At 38.7% G+C, this 15,497-nt stretch overlaps 1 protein-coding gene and 3 long non-coding RNA genes across 4 annotated transcripts in view; 3 read left to right on the top strand and 1 right to left on the bottom strand.

Moving 5' to 3' along the window:
* The window catches only part of IFI35 (interferon induced protein 35), a 240,233-nt gene that overhangs the window by 66,981 nt on the left and 157,755 nt on the right, over positions 1 to 15,497 (bottom strand). The gene's annotated exons all lie outside the window — the stretch shown is intronic.
* On the top strand, positions 2,542 to 5,037 carry LOC131198508 (uncharacterized). The gene is made up of 3 exons (XR_009155104.1): positions 2,542 to 4,688; positions 4,801 to 4,859; positions 4,949 to 5,037. It is a non-coding gene; the product is annotated as an uncharacterized LOC131198508 (long non-coding RNA).
* Positions 6,461 to 10,757, top strand: LOC131198507 (uncharacterized). The gene is made up of 3 exons (XR_009155103.1): positions 6,461 to 8,643; positions 8,756 to 8,814; positions 10,405 to 10,757. It is a non-coding gene; the product is annotated as an uncharacterized LOC131198507 (long non-coding RNA).
* On the top strand, positions 10,788 to 15,437 carry LOC131198506 (uncharacterized). Its single transcript, XR_009155102.1, has 3 exons — positions 10,788 to 12,607; positions 12,720 to 12,778; positions 14,365 to 15,437. It is a non-coding gene; the product is annotated as an uncharacterized LOC131198506 (long non-coding RNA).

The raw sequence follows: 15,497 nt of genomic DNA, 5'->3' as shown, positions 1-15,497 counted from the left end.
ATTAGACTATTGACTTTGGAAGGACACGATTTATGACTGGGATGGCATGCCTTTTTATGGTATATGGAAGTAAAAACACATTTCAGAAGACATCTTATAAGAGACAGTTTGTTATTAAATTGGGAAAGGATTAAGAAAAAATATTACTTAAAAATTCCAATCTGGGTATCAACATTCTATGCCTATTGAGCAACATTCTATGCCTAAATATTATTTAGAAAGGAACAAATTGTCAGATATAATGAATTGTTGAATGAACTAAAAACAATGCAAGAACAAGAAACACAAGGCATAAAAATGAATTGGTTTTCATATATGATAAAGACTGCAAAACAGAAGGTTTTCACAACTTGACTAATCTAGATAAAATCTTAACAGGTACGGATGACAAATTAATTAGAAAACTATATGGATACTTGTTAGAGGTTAAACTAGAAGAAGAACAAGTTAAAGAGACTATGATTGGGAAAAATTTTGGGCATGGCATTGATTTAGAGGCATGGTAAAAATTGTGGATGCAAAATTATCAGATGACAATGTCTACTGCATATAAAGAGAATTTGTATAAGATGTTTTATAGTGGCACTTACCTCTGACAAGAATAGCCAGAATGTTCAAGAATAAATCAGAAAAATGCTGGAAATGTCATCAGACACCTGGTTCTTATTACCATATGTGGTGGACATGTGCAGAAGCTAAAAGATATTGGACTAAAATCCACACATGGTTGGAAAAAACAATAAAAAAACATATAGACTTTAAACCAGAAGTTTTTCTATTGGGGATTATATCTGAAATTTATAATAGAGAATTGAGATACCTGATTTGTGAATGTAGTAACAGCAGCCAGGATTGTATTTGTTAAGAATTGGAAAAATGAGAAATTACCATTGCAATATGAAATTATTAAGAAAATAATGGAATGTGTAAAAATGAGTAAACTGAAATTAGAGAACAGGAAGATAAGCATTATTATAAGATGGGATTTATTTTATCAATGGTTAGAAGGGAAAATATGTTAAAAAAGAGTGGAGTGTCTTACAAAGCAAGAATTATTTGATACAATTGATTTAAGATGATGGAATAAATGATGTAATAAGACAAAATATTGTTTTAGAATAAATTATAATGAAAGGAGAGAATAAAATACAATAGTTAATTAAAGGATTAATTGATTAAAATATTTGGATATATTTTGGATGATAAAATGTAAAATTAGATGAATTAATGAAATGCGTATGTTGAAATTGCACAAAAGATTTGTAATCAACCCACTGACACATTGTATTTGGATGGAAGCTGGTTTTATGTTTGTTTGTTTTATAAATAAAAACAACTAAAAAAATAAAGAAACCTCAATTATCTCCTTAGAAATGGATAGGGCAGATGATTATTTGACATTTCAGAATATGGAAGAAGAAAAAGGAGGAAACCTAGCGGAGATGGCACATCTGATGTTGGAAGTGATGGAAGAATCTAAAGAAAAAATTCTGAATGAGATTAATGAAATATTTAGAGTGCATACTAGATACACAATGAGAAATAAATTCCCTAGAGAGGTGCATGTTAGCTTCACCAAGAAAGCAATAAAAACAGAGATCCTGCAGAGAGCAAGAGATAACCCGATGAAGTATAAAGGTAGAGAAATAGTAGAATTGAAACAAATTCTGACAAGAGTTACAGACTTAAGTAGAAAATACCAGTTTTTGACAAAGTATTTAATTAATAGAGGAGTGAATTTTAGTTGGTTGATATTGGACGGAGTATTGGTGACCTGGGAGGAACGATGGCAACAGTGGTTTGGAGAACCAGTAGCAAAAATCCCTGCTCTCCCCGCCCATGCCCACCCAATCGCCCGGTCACCCACTTGCCAGCTTGGCTGCTTGCTGCTTCTTTCTTGCTCGCTCGCTTTTCTTGCCTTCCTTCTCCTGCTGCAATCCCTGCAATCAATTGCATCAGATAGCAACTGAATCTGCCTCCCTGCAATCAATATCAGTGGTGAGCAACTTATTCTGCCTGCCTGCTTGCCTGCCTTGTGCCTTCAATTGGGTAAGTAACTGGGATTTTTTGGTGAGGGGAAGCTTTAAAAAAGGTAGTTAATTGGGTTTTCTTGTAGGAGTTTTCTTTCCCCCCCCAGTTATAGCCATTTAAAGTTTAGGAAGTTTCATCCTCTGCAACTTCTTTTGGGGGGAGCTTTAAAATAAATAGTCAATTGGGTTTTTTTAAGGTGGTTGGTTTTTTTTAGTGTTGTGTTGTATGTATGCAAAGTGTAAAAGTTGTTTTTGGGTTTTTGTGGCTGTGTGGCATTCCTCCTTGTTGCAGGGGCCATTGTAGATCAAGCACAGCTGCTTTTACATTGTGGGTGAGTCTGTTGTGTTGTGTTGTGTGTGTGTAAAGTGTAAAAGTTGTTTTTTGGGCTTTTTGTGGCTTTTGTGCGCTTTTACATCGTCTGTCATCAGCTAACAAAGCTCCTTTTTTCCTTTTTGCAATAGCTGCTTCCTTTAACAGGAAGGATGAAAAGGCAACAGACTTTGACGGGTTTCTTGGCCAAGAAACCAAAACATGAACAACAACCAGCAGAAGTGAACAAGAACCATCCCCAGCGCCACAAGCACCACCACCTGAAACCAGACGAAACAGCAAAGCGAGTACAGAGTCACCCGCCGCATCTGAAATCTGAACCATTCTTCCAGACGGCTGGACCATGCAACAGTACAGCTACTTCCAAGAGAAGCATGACAGGTTGGAAGTTCAAACAAGAAACTAGGTTGTAAATACTGTGCAGAACATGGCTTCTCAATGGAGAGCGGTATTCATGTAAGCAAAGAGTGGAAGCTTTTCAAGATTGAGCCAGCTAGGAAAAAGAAGGAAGAGCACCAGGCGTTTCTACGGAAGAAAATGAGAGAACATTTTGTATCGAAATCGCATGCCATTTGTAGAGACAACGTCATACAAGCTGAGCAGGAAGCCATAACAAAAGCAATGGATAAGATTTCTGAAATGCAATTTGCCACCAACTTTTAAAATGTTCAAAACTGTTTACAGCCTGGCAAAAGCACGCAGACCAATTTCAAGCATCGAGGAATTGATAGAATTACAAACTGAAAATGGACTAGATCTGGGAGTAGGGTTGCATTCAAGACTGCAGTTGTCAAAATAGTTGAGTGCATTGCAAACGAAATTAAAACCCAAATGTTTTCCAGCACCATTGCACAGAATCTGAAAATATGTCTGATCATTGATGAAGCCTCAACAGTATCCTGCAAACCAGTTCTGATAGTTTTCTTAAAAGTTGAGGACTCAGAGGACCCACCAACAATTTTTATCGAGCTGGTTGAATTGAAGAAACAAGATGCAGGGACAATACGTTCTGCAGTTTTTGAAAGTTTACATAAGGTTGGATTTACCTGGGACTACCTACAAAAAAATGTAATAGCGTTCTGCTCTGATGGTGCCAGCGTTATGCTTGGGAGAAAATCTGGAGTGAGCACCAGAAAAATCAAAGAGTTTCCAAATATCATCATATGGCACTGCTTGAACCATCGCCTCCAACTTGTTTTAGATGACGCCATAAAGGAAATAAAGCAAGTCAATCATTTTAAAAATTGTATTGATAAGATATGCTCCATTTTCCAGCAATCGAATAAAAACCGAATTGAACTTGACGAAATAGCTGAAGAACTTGATATTAACATCATAAGGATTGGTCGGGTTTTTGAGCCAAGATAGGCTACCTGTAGTTTAAGGGCCACCATAGATGTCTGGCATGCTTATCCTGTGCTACAGCAATACTTTCATGCGAATGCAAAATACTCGGATATGGCTGCCCGTCTGGAAAATAAACATTTCTTAAATGATTTGGCATTGATGATAGACGTTTTGGAATAAATTTCACTTCTTTCAACTGCACTGCAAGCACGCAATACCGATATAATAAAAGCTGAAAAATTGGTGAGAAGATCAATAAAGGCATTTGAACTGCTAACAAAGGGAAAGGGCGAAAGAAAGTTGAAGGACTAATTACCTCAGAAACCTTCAGGAATATAAAGATCATAGAAAACGATCGATTTGTTGGTCTTCATCGAGAAAGACTTTTACAAAGTATCATCAAAAATTGGGGACTGATGGACTGTGAGCATTTAAAAACTGGGAACCAACTGCAAGACACCCAAATAAACTACAGTTTCTACAGTTTTTGATGCCAGAATAAAGGGATGTTGAGGAAATAGTCCTTCCATGGGCAGCAGCTGAAAAACAACTGCGCACATTTAGAGACATTTTCAACTACAAAATTGACATCGATGACCACAGAGATTTTGTGGAGAATATCTTGAAAGATCCGAAGAGGTATGCAATTCCTGAGAGTATCAAAAAAGCAAAAGATATTGTCACAACAATTGCAGCGAGTTCTGAGAAGTGGAAAGGGGTTTTTCTAAAGTGAACCTGATATTTCAGAGAGCAGAAGTCACCTAGCCGTTTCCAATCTAACCAGCCTCATGACCATCAGCGTTACTGGACTATCTCTTCCAAAATGGGATCCTATTCTTGCAGTGAAAAAATGGTTCAGAGAACACCATCGCTCAGCCAATGATCCAAGCATCAAGTGCAAGAAAAGTGGAAGTGAGGAGAGTGCCACTGAAATAGCTATGTGGAAACATCTCATAGCTAAAGACGACTAACAGTTTTATGTAAGTATTTAAGTACCTCTTTTGTTGTTTTTTTACTGTTTTGTGTACCTCTGTTATTCTTATTTACGTATTAAATGGCTAAATTTGTCTATCATGGTATATCTCCTTGCAGGTCGTTATTATCCTTGGTGCAAGAAGCGTCGTTGAAGACAACACTTTTATTGCTCTTCTGTAAGTATTTGTGTACCTCTTACTGTTTTGTGTACCGCTTATTATTTAAGTATTGATTGCATGAAATATTTGGTATATTCTTTTTAAAGCTCCAAAAAGGGCAAAGAAGTGATGTTGACTTGGCCATGCCCACCAGTCACCTGACCACCCAGCCACGCCCACCCGGTCAGGAAGCCACACCCACCAATTAAGCCACGCCCACAGAACCGGCAGGGAAAATTTTTAGATTTCACCCTAGTCACTTTTTCAGGGCCATTGACGTTACTAAATGAACTGTTGTAAGTCAAGGATTACGGTATAAAATAGAAAAAGCTTCTTTGCTTGCAAAAAGGTGCCCTCCCTAGATTACAAATACTTGCAACCCAGCTACAAATCAGTCAGGGTGCGAGAGCACCTTGAGGAATTAAAATAGTTAAAATGCAATGACAACTATCAGCAGCCAACTCTTGCTCATAAAGTGAAACCCTTTAGCAGGGAGGTCATTTAAGCTCTCCGAAAAGTGAGTGGGCATATTTGGGCTACAAAATGCTGAGCTAAAGGGACAAAGTAACAAATTATAAAGGGAAGCCAGGCTCACATCCCTTTACCACGTTTGGTAAGCATGGCTGGTCTCACTCACGTCACAAGACATCCGAAGGAATGGGAGCCTGCAAATTAAATTGATAAGAAGTTGTTTCGATTGTCAGAGAGCGGAGTACTGGAAGCTTTGTTGTTGTTTTTTATTTGAATAGTGTAGCTCTTGGGACTTGAAAGGAGAAATAACAGAAACAGGCCAAGGTAAAACTCTTTTTTCTTCTTCTTTTTGGATGCACCTTGAAATACCGCTGTAACATTTTTCTTTTTAGGTGGCTGTTACCATTTCTAATTTTTCTACCTATATTTTTTTATTGCCAGGTGGTAAGGTTGTGAATTCTTTTTTTTGGAATAATTGTAATTTGGGGTATTTTTCCTCTCTCTGAGGCATATTGGATTAAGGTAAGAAGAACCTAAAGAAAAGAAGCAAGAAAAACTCTGAGATTTGGATTTGGATTACAAAACTTTTGGGCTGCTCTTTTTTCTTTTTTATCATTTTGGTTACCACTTTGGTTTTCTATTTTTCTTTTTCTTTTTGTCTTTCTTGTGATTTTTTTTTGGGGGGGCGGGCCTATATTTGGATATAAATTGGCTTAGAAATACTACGAGCTATATTCGGTGGATTACAAATATCAAGACGTTACAAGATGAAGAAAACAACATCAGCATTGTCCTCAGGGTCATCCTCTGCAACTTCTTTTGCAGGGAGCTTTAAAATAAAGTCAATTGGGTTTTTTAAGGAGTTTTCTTTTTTTAAAACTCCTGTGTTGTATGTGTGCAAAGTGCAAAAGTTGTTTTGGGGCTTTTTGTGGCTATATGGCATTCCTGCTTGTTCCAGGGGCCATTGTGGGTCAAGCACAGCTGCTTTTACATTGTGGGTGAGTCTGTTGTGTTGTGTTGTGTGTGTGTAAAGTGTAAAAGTTGTTTTTTGGGCTTTTTGTGGCTTTTGTGCGCTTTTACATCGTGCGTCATCAGCTAACAAAGCTCCTTTTTCCCTTTTTGCAGTAGCTGCTTCCTTTAACCGGAAGGATGAAAAGGCAACAGACTTTGACGGGTTTCTTGGCAAAGAAACCAAAACATGAACAACAACCAGCAGAAGTGAACAAGAACCATCCCCAGCGCCACAAGCACCATCACCTGAAACCAGACAAAACAGCAAAGCGAGTACAGAGTCACCCGCCGCATCTGAAATCTGAACCATTCTTCCAGACGGCTGGACCTTGCAACAGTACAGCTACTTCCAAGAGAAACATGACAGGTTGGAAGTTCAAACAAGAAACTAGGTTGTAAATACTGTGCAGAACATGGCTTCTCAATGGAGAGCGGTATTCATGTAAGCAAAGAGTGGAAGCTTTTCAAGATTGAGCCAGCTAGGAAAAAGAAGGAAGAGCACCAGGCGTTTCTACGGAAGAAAATGAGAGAACATTTTGTATCGAAATCGCATGCCATTTGTAGAGACAACGTCATACAAGCTGAGCAGGAAGCCATAACAAAAGCAATGGATAAGATTTCTGAAATGCAATTTGCCACCAACTTTTAAAATGTTCAAAACTGTTTACAGCCTGGCAAAAGCACGCAGACCAATTTCAAGCATCGAGGAATTGATAGAATTACAAACTGAAAATGGACTAGATCTGGGAGTAGGGTTGCATTCAAGACTGCAGTTGTCAAAATAGTTGAGTGCATTGCAAACGAAATTAAAACCCAAATGTTTTCCAGCACCATTGCACAGAATCTGAAAATATGTCTGATCATTGATGAAGCCTCAACAGTATCCTGCAAACCAGTTCTGATAGTTTTCTTAAAAGTTGAGGACTTAGAGGACCCACCAACAATTTTTATCGAGCTGGTTGAATTGAAGAAACAAGATGCAGGGACAATACGTTCTGCAGTTTTTGAAAGTTTACATAAGGTTGGATTTACCTGGGACTACCTACAAAAAAATGTAATAGCGTTCTGCTCTGATGGTGCCAGCGTTTATGCTTGGGAGAAAATCTGGAGTGAGCACCAGAAAAATCAAAGAGTTTCCAAATATCATCATATGGCACTGCTTGAACCATCGCCTCCAACTTGTTTTAGATGACGCCATAAAGGAAATAAAGCAAGTCAATCATTTTAAAAATTGTATTGATAAGATATGCTCCATTTTCCAGCAATCGAATAAAAACCGAATTGAACTTGACGAAATAGCTGAAGAACTTGATATTAACATCATAAGGATTGGTCGGGTTTTTGAGCCAAGATAGGCTACCTGTAGTTTAAGGGCCACCATAGATGTCTGGCATGCTTATCCTGTGCTACAGCAATACTTTCATGCGAATGCAAAATACTCGGATATGGCTGCCCGTCTGGAAAATAAACATTTCTTAAATGATTTGGCATTGATGAGAGACGTTTTGGAATAAATTTCACTTCTTTCAACTGCACTGCAAGCACGCAATACCGATATAATAAAAGCTGAAAAATTGGTGAGAAGATCAATAAAGGCATTTGAACTGCTAACAAAGGGAAAGGGCGAAAGAAAGTTGAAGGACTAATTACCTCAGAAACCTTCAGGAATATAAAGATCATAGAAAACGATCGATTTGTTGGTCTTCATCGAGAAAGACTTTTACAAAGTATCATCAAAAATTGGGGTAAACGACTGATGGACTGTGAGCATTTAAAAACTGGGAACCAACTGCAAGACACCCAAATAAACTACAGTTTCTACAGTTTTTGATGCCAGAATAAAGGGATGTTGAGGAAATAGTCCTTCCATGGGCAGCAGCTGAAAAACAACTGCGCACATTTAGAGACATTTCCAACTACAAAATTGACATCGATGACCACAGAGATTTTGTGGAGAATATCTTGAAAGATCCGAAGAGGTATGCAATTCCTGAGAGTATCAAAAAAGCAAAAGATATTGTCACAACAATTGCAGCGAGTTCTGAGAAGTGGAAAGGGGTTTTTCTAAAGTGAACCTGATATTTCAGAGAGCAGAAGTCACCTAGCCGTTTCCAATCTAACCAGCCTCATGACCATCAGCGTTACTGGACTATCTCTTCCAAAATGGGATCCTATTCTTGCAGTGAAAAAATGGTTCAGAGAACACCATCGCTCAGCCAATGATCCAAGCATCAAGTGCAAGAAAAGTGGAAGTGAGGAGAGTGCCACTGAAATAGCTATGTGGAAACATCTCATAGCTAAAGACGACTAACAGTTTTATGTAAGTATTTAAGTACCTCTTTTGTTGTTTTTTTACTGTTTTGTGTACCTCTGTTATTCTTATTTACGTATTAAATGGCTAAATTTGTCTATCATGGTATATCTCCTTGCAGGTCGTTATTATCCTTGGTGCAAGAAGCGTCGTTGAAGACAACACTTTTATTGCTCTTCTGTAAGTATTTGTGTACCTCTTACTGTTTTGTGTACCTCTTATTATTTAAGTATTGATTGCATGAAATATTTGGTATATTCTTTTAAAGCTCCAAAAGGGCAAAGAAGTGATGTTGACTTGGCCATGCCCCCCAGTCACCTGACCACCCAGCCACGCCCACCCGGTCAGGAAGCCACACCCACCAATTAAGCCACGCCCACAGAACCGGTAGGGAAAATTTTTAGATTTCACCCCTGGTCACAAGTCACTTTTTTCAGGGCCATTGAACGGTTACTAAATGAACTGTTGTAAGTCAAGGATTACCGGTATAAAAATAGAAAAAGCTTCTTTGCTTGCAAAAAGGTGCCCTCCCTAGATTACAAATACTTGCAACCCAGCTACAAATCAGTCAGGGTGCGAGAGCACCTTGAGGAATTAAAATAGTTAAAATGCAATGACAACTATCAGCAGCCAACTCTTGCTCATAAAGTGAAACCCTTTAGCAGGGAGGTCATTTAAGCTCTCCGAAAAGTGAGTGGGCATATTTGGGCTACAAAATGCTGAGCTAAAGGGACAAAGTAACAAATTATAAAGGGAAGCCAGGCTCACATCCCTTTACCACGTTTGGTAAGCATGGCTGGTCTCACTCACGTCACAAGACATCCGAAGGAATGGGAGCCTGCAAATTAAATTGATAAGAAGTTGTTTCGATTGTCAGAGAGCGGAGTACTGGAAGCTTTGTTGTTGTTTTTTATTTGAATAGTGTAGCTCTTGGGACTTGAAAGGAGAAATAACAGAAACAGGCCAAGGTGAAACTCTTTTTTCTTCTTCTTTTTGGAGGCACTTTGAAATACCGCTGTAACGTTTTTCTTTTTAGGTGGCTGTTACCGTTTCTAATTTTTCTACCTATATTTTTTTACTGCCAGGTGGTAAGGTTGTGAATTCTTTTTTTGGAATAATTGTAATTTGGGGTATTTTTCCTCTCTCTGAGGCAAATTGGATTAAGGTAAGAAGAAACTGAAGAAAAGAAGCAAGAAAAACTCTGAGATTTGGATTTGGATTACAAAACTTTTGGGCTGCTCTTTTTTCTTTTTTATCATTTTGGTTACCACTTTGGTTTTCTATTTTTCTTTTTCTTTTTGTCTTTCTTGTGATTTTTTTTGGGAGGGGGCGGGCCTATATTTGGATATAAATTGGCTTGGAAATACTACGAGCTATATTCGGTGGATTACAAATATCAAGACGTTACAAGATGAAGAAAACAACATCAGCATTGTCCTCAGGGTCATCCTCTGCAACTTCTTTTGCAGGGAGCTTTAAAATAAAGTCAATTGGGTTTTTTTAAGGAGTTTTCTTTTTTTAAAACTCCTGTGTTGTATGTGTGCAAAGTGCAAAAGTTGTTTTGGGGCTTTTTGTGGCTATATGGCATTCCTGCTTGTTGCAGGGGCCATTGTGGGTCAAGCACAGCTGCTTTTACATTGTGGGTGAGTCTGTTGTGTTGTGTTGTGTGTGTGTAAAGTGTAAAAGTTGTTTTTTGGGCTTTTTGTGGCTTTTGTGCGCTTTTACATCGTGCGTCATCAGCTAACTAAGCTCCTTTTTTCCTTTTTGCAGTAGCTGCTTCCTTTAACCGGAAGGATGAAAAGGCAACAGACTTTGACGGGTTTCTTGGCCAAGAAACCAAAACATGAACAACAACCAGCAGAAGTGAACAAGAACCATCCCCAGCGCCACAAGCACCACCACCTGAAACCAGACAAAACAGCAAAGCGAGTACAGAGTCACCCGCCGCATCTGAAATCTGAACCATTCTTCCAGACGGCTGGACCATGCAACAGTACAGCTACTTCCAAGAGAAACATGACAGGTTGGAAGTTCAAACAAGAAACTAGGTTGTAAATACTGTGCAGAACATGGCTTCTCAATGGAGAGCGGTATTCATGTAAGCAAAGAGTGGAAGCTTTTCAAGATTGAGCCAGCTAGGAAAAGAAGGAAGAGCACCAGGCGTTTCTACGGAAGAAAATGAGAGAACATTTTGTATCGAAATCGCATGCCATTTGTAGAGACAACGTCATACAAGCTGAGCAGGAAGCCATAACAAAAGCAATGGATAAGATTTCTGAAATGCAATTTGCCACCACTTTTAAAATGTTCAAAACTGTTTACAGCCTGGCAAAAGCACGCAGACCAATTTCAAGCATCGAGGAATTGATAGAATTACAAACTGAAAATGGACTAGATCTGGGAGTAGGGTTGCATTCAAGACTGCAGTTGTCAAAATAGTTGAGTGCATTGCAAACGAAATTAAAACCCAAATGTTTTCCAGCACCATTGCACAGAATCTGAAAATATGTCTGATCATTGATGAAGCCTCAACAGTATCCTGCAAACCAGTTCTGATAGTTTTCTTAAAAGTTGAGGACTCAGAGGACCCACCAACAATTTTTATCGAGCTGGTTGAATTGAAGAAACAAGATGCAGGGACAATACGTTCTGCAGTTTTTGAAAGTTTACATAAGGTTGGATTTACCTGGGACTACCTACAAAAAAATGTAATAGCGTTCTGCTCTGATGGTGCCAGCGTTATGCTTGGGAGAAAATCTGGAGTGAGCACCAGAAAAGCCAAAGAGTTTCCAAATATCATCATATGGCACTGCTTGAACCATCGCCTCCAACTTGTTTTAGATGACGCCATAAAGGAAATAAAGCAAGTCAATCATTTTAAAAATTGTATTGATAAGATATGCTCCATTTTCCAGCAATCGAATAAAAACCGAATTGAACTTGACGAAATAGCTGAAGAACTTGATATTAACATCATAAGGATTGGTCGGGTTTTTGAGCCAAGATAGGCTACCTGTAGTTTAAGGGCCACCATAGATGTCTGGCATGCTTATCCTGTGCTACAGCAATACTTTCATGCGAATGCAAAATACTCGGATATGGCTGCCCGTCTGGAAAATAAACATTTCTTAAATGATTTGGCATTGATGATAGACGTTTTGGAATAAATTTCACTTCTTTCAACTGCACTGCAAGCACGCAATACCGATATAATAAAAGCTGAAAAAATGGTGAGAAGATCAATAAAGGCATTTGAACTGCTAACAAAGGGAAAGGGCGAAAGAAAGTTGAAGGACTAATTACCTCAGAAACCTTCAGGAATATAAAGATCATAAAAAATGATCGATTTGTTGGTCTTCATCGAGAAAGACTTTTACAAAGTATCATCAAAAATTGGGGTAAACGACTGATGGACTGTGAGCATTTAAAAACTGGGAACCAACTGCAAGACACCCAAATAAACTACAGTTTCTACAGTTTTTGATGCCAGAATAAAGGGATGTTGAGGAAATAGTCCTTCCATAGGCAGCAGCTGAAAAACAACTGCGCACATTCAGAGACATTTTCAACTTCAAAATTGACATCGATGACCACAGAGATTTTGTGGAGAATATCTTGAAAGATCCGAAGAGGTATGCAATTCCTGAGAGTATCAAAAAAGCAAAAGATATTGTCACAACAATTGCAGCGAGTTCTGAGAAGTGGAAAGGGGTTTTTCTAAAGTGAACCTGATATTTCAGAGAGCAGAAGTCACCTAGCCGTTTCCAATCTAACCAGCCTCATGACCATCAGCGTTACTGGACTATCTCTTCCAAAATGGGATCCTATTCTTGCAGTGAAAAAATGGTTCAGAGAACACCATCGCTCAGCCAATGATCCAAGCATCAAGTGCAAGAAAAGTGGAAGTGAGGAGAGTGCCACTGAAATAGCTATGTGGAAACATCTCATAGCTAAAGACGACTAACAGTTTTATGTAAGTATTTAAGTACCTCTTTTGTTGTTTTTTTACTGTTTTGTGTACCTCTGTTATTCTTATTTACGTATTAAATGGCTAAATTTGTCTATCATGGTATATCTCCTTGCAGGTCGTTATTATCCTTGGTGCAAGAAGCGTCGTTGAAGACAACACTTTTATTGCTCTTCTGTAAGTATTTGTGTACCTCTTACTGTTTTGTGTACCTCGCTTATTATTTAAGTATTGATTGCATGAAATATTTGGTATATTCTTTTTAAAGCTCCAAAAAGGGCAAAGAAGTGATGTTGACTTGGCCATGCCCACCAGTCACCTGACCACCCAGCCACGCCCACCCGGTCAGGAAGCCACACCCACCAATTAAGCCACGCCCACAGAACCGGTAGGGAAAATTTTTAGATTTCACCCCTGGTCACAAGTCACTTTTTTCAGGGCCATTGAACGGTTACTAAATGAACTGTTGTAAGTCAAGGATTACCGGTATAAAAATAGAAAAAGCTTCTTTGCTTGCAAAAAGGTGCCCTCCCTAGATTACAAATACTTGCAACCCAGCTACAAATCAGTCAGGGTGCGAGAGCACCTTGAGGAATTAAAATAGTTAAAATGCAATGACAACTATCAGCAGCCAACTCTTGCTCATAAAGTGAAACCCTTTAGCAGGGAGGTCATTTAAGCTCTCCGAAAAGTGAGTGGGCATATTTGGGCTACAAAATGCTGAGCTAAAGGGACAAAGTAACAAATTATAAAGGAAGCCAGGCTCACATCCCTTTACCACGTTTGGTAAGCATGGCTGGTCTCACTCACGTCACAAGACATCCGAAGGAATGGAGCCTGCAAATTAAATTGATAAGAAGTTGTTTGATTGTCAGAGAGCGGAGTACTGGAAGCTTTGTTGTTGTTTTTATTTGAATAGTGTAGCTCTTGGGACTTGAAAGGAGAAATAACAGAAACAGGCCAAGGTGAAACTCTTTTTCTTCTTCTTTTGGAGGCACTTTGAAATACCGCTGTAACGTTTTTCTTTTTAGGTGGCTGTTACCGTTTCTAATTTTTCTACCTATATTTTTTTACTGCCAGGTGGTAAGGTTGTGAATTCTTTTTTTGGAATAATTGTAATTTGGGGTATTTTTCCTCTCTCTGAGGCAAATTGGATTAAGGTAAGAAGAAACTGAAGAAAAGAAGCAAGAAAAACTCTGAGATTTGGATTTGGATTACAAAACTTTTGGGCTGCTCTTTTTTCTTTTTTATCATTTTGGTTACCACTTTGGTTTTCTATTTTTCTTTTTCTTTTTGTCTTTCTTGTGATTTTTTTTGGGAGGGGGCGGGCCTATATTTGGATATAAATTGGCTTGGAAATACTACGAGCTATATTCGGTGGATTACAAATATCAAGACGTTACAAGATGAAGAAAACAACATCAGCATTGTCCTCAGGGTCATCCTCTGCAACTTCTTTTGCAGGGAGCTTTAAAATAAAGTCAATTGGGTTTTTTTAAGGAGTTTTCTTTTTTTAAAACTCCTGTGTTGTATGTGTGCAAAGTGCAAAAGTTGTTTTGGGGCTTTTTGTGGCTATATGGCATTCCTGCTTGTTGCAGGGGCCATTGTGGGTCAAGCACAGCTGCTTTTACATTGTGGGTGAGTCTGTTGTGTTGTGTTGTGTGTGTAAAGTGTAAAAGTTGTTTTTTGGGCTTTTTGTGGCTTTTGTGCGCTTTTACATCGTGCGTCATCAGCTAACTAAGCTCCTTTTTTCCTTTTTGCAGTAGCTGCTTCCTTTAACCGGAAGGATGAAAAGGCAACAGACTTTGACGGGTTTCTTGGCCAAGAAACCAAAACATGAACAACAACCAGCAGAAGTGAACAAGAACCATCCCCAGCGCCACAAGCACCACCACCTGAAACCAGACAAAACAGCAAAGCGAGTACAGAGTCACCCGCCGCATCTGAAATCTGAACCATTCTTCCAGACGGCTGGACCATGCAACAGTACAGCTACTTCCAAGAGAAACATGACAGGTTGGAAGTTCAAACAAGAAACTAGGTTGTAAATACTGTGCAGAACATGGCTTCTCAATGGAGAGCGGTATTCATGTAAGCAAAGAGTGGAAGCTTTTCAAGATTGAGCCAGCTAGGAAAAAGAAGGAAGAGCACCAGGCGTTTCTACGGAAGAAAATGAGAGAACATTTTGTATCGAAATCGCATGCCATTTGTAGAGACAACGTCATACAAGCTGAGCAGGAAGCCATAACAAAAGCAATGGATAAGATTTCTGAAATGCAATTTGCCACCACTTTTAAAATGTTCAAAACTGTTTACAGCCTGGCAAAAGCACGCAGACCAATTTCAAGCATCGAGGAATTGATAGAATTACAAACTGAAAATGGACTAGATCTGGGAGTAGGGTTGCATTCAAGACTGCAGTTGTCAAAATAGTTGAGTGCATTGCAAACGAAATTAAAACCCAAATGTTTTCCAGCACCATTGCACAGAATCTGAAAATATGTCTGATCATTGATGAAGCCTCAACAGTATCCTGCAAACCAGTTCTGATAGTTTTCTTAAAAGTTGAGGACTCAGAGGACCCACCAACAATTTTTATCGAGCTGGTTGAATTGAAGAAACAAGATGCAGGGACAATACGTTCTGCAGTTTTTGAAAGTTTACATAAGGTTGGATTTACCTGGGACTACCTACAAAAAAATGTAATAGCGTTCTGCTCTGATGGTGCCAGCGTTATGCTTGGGAGAAAATCTGGAGTGAGCACCAGAAAAGCCAAAGAGTTTCCAAATATCATCATATGGCACTGCTTGAACCATCGCCTCCAACTTGTTTTAGATGACGCCATAAAGGAAATAAAGCAATCATTTTAAAATTGTATTGATAAGATATGCTCCAT

This window comes from Ahaetulla prasina, chromosome 4, assembly GCF_028640845.1.
Source record: "Ahaetulla prasina isolate Xishuangbanna chromosome 4, ASM2864084v1, whole genome shotgun sequence".
Classification (NCBI taxonomy): domain Eukaryota; kingdom Metazoa; phylum Chordata; class Lepidosauria; order Squamata; family Colubridae; genus Ahaetulla; species Ahaetulla prasina.
The sequence above is the reverse complement of the archived record's forward strand: the minus strand, read 5'-3'. Positions and strand labels throughout refer to the sequence as shown.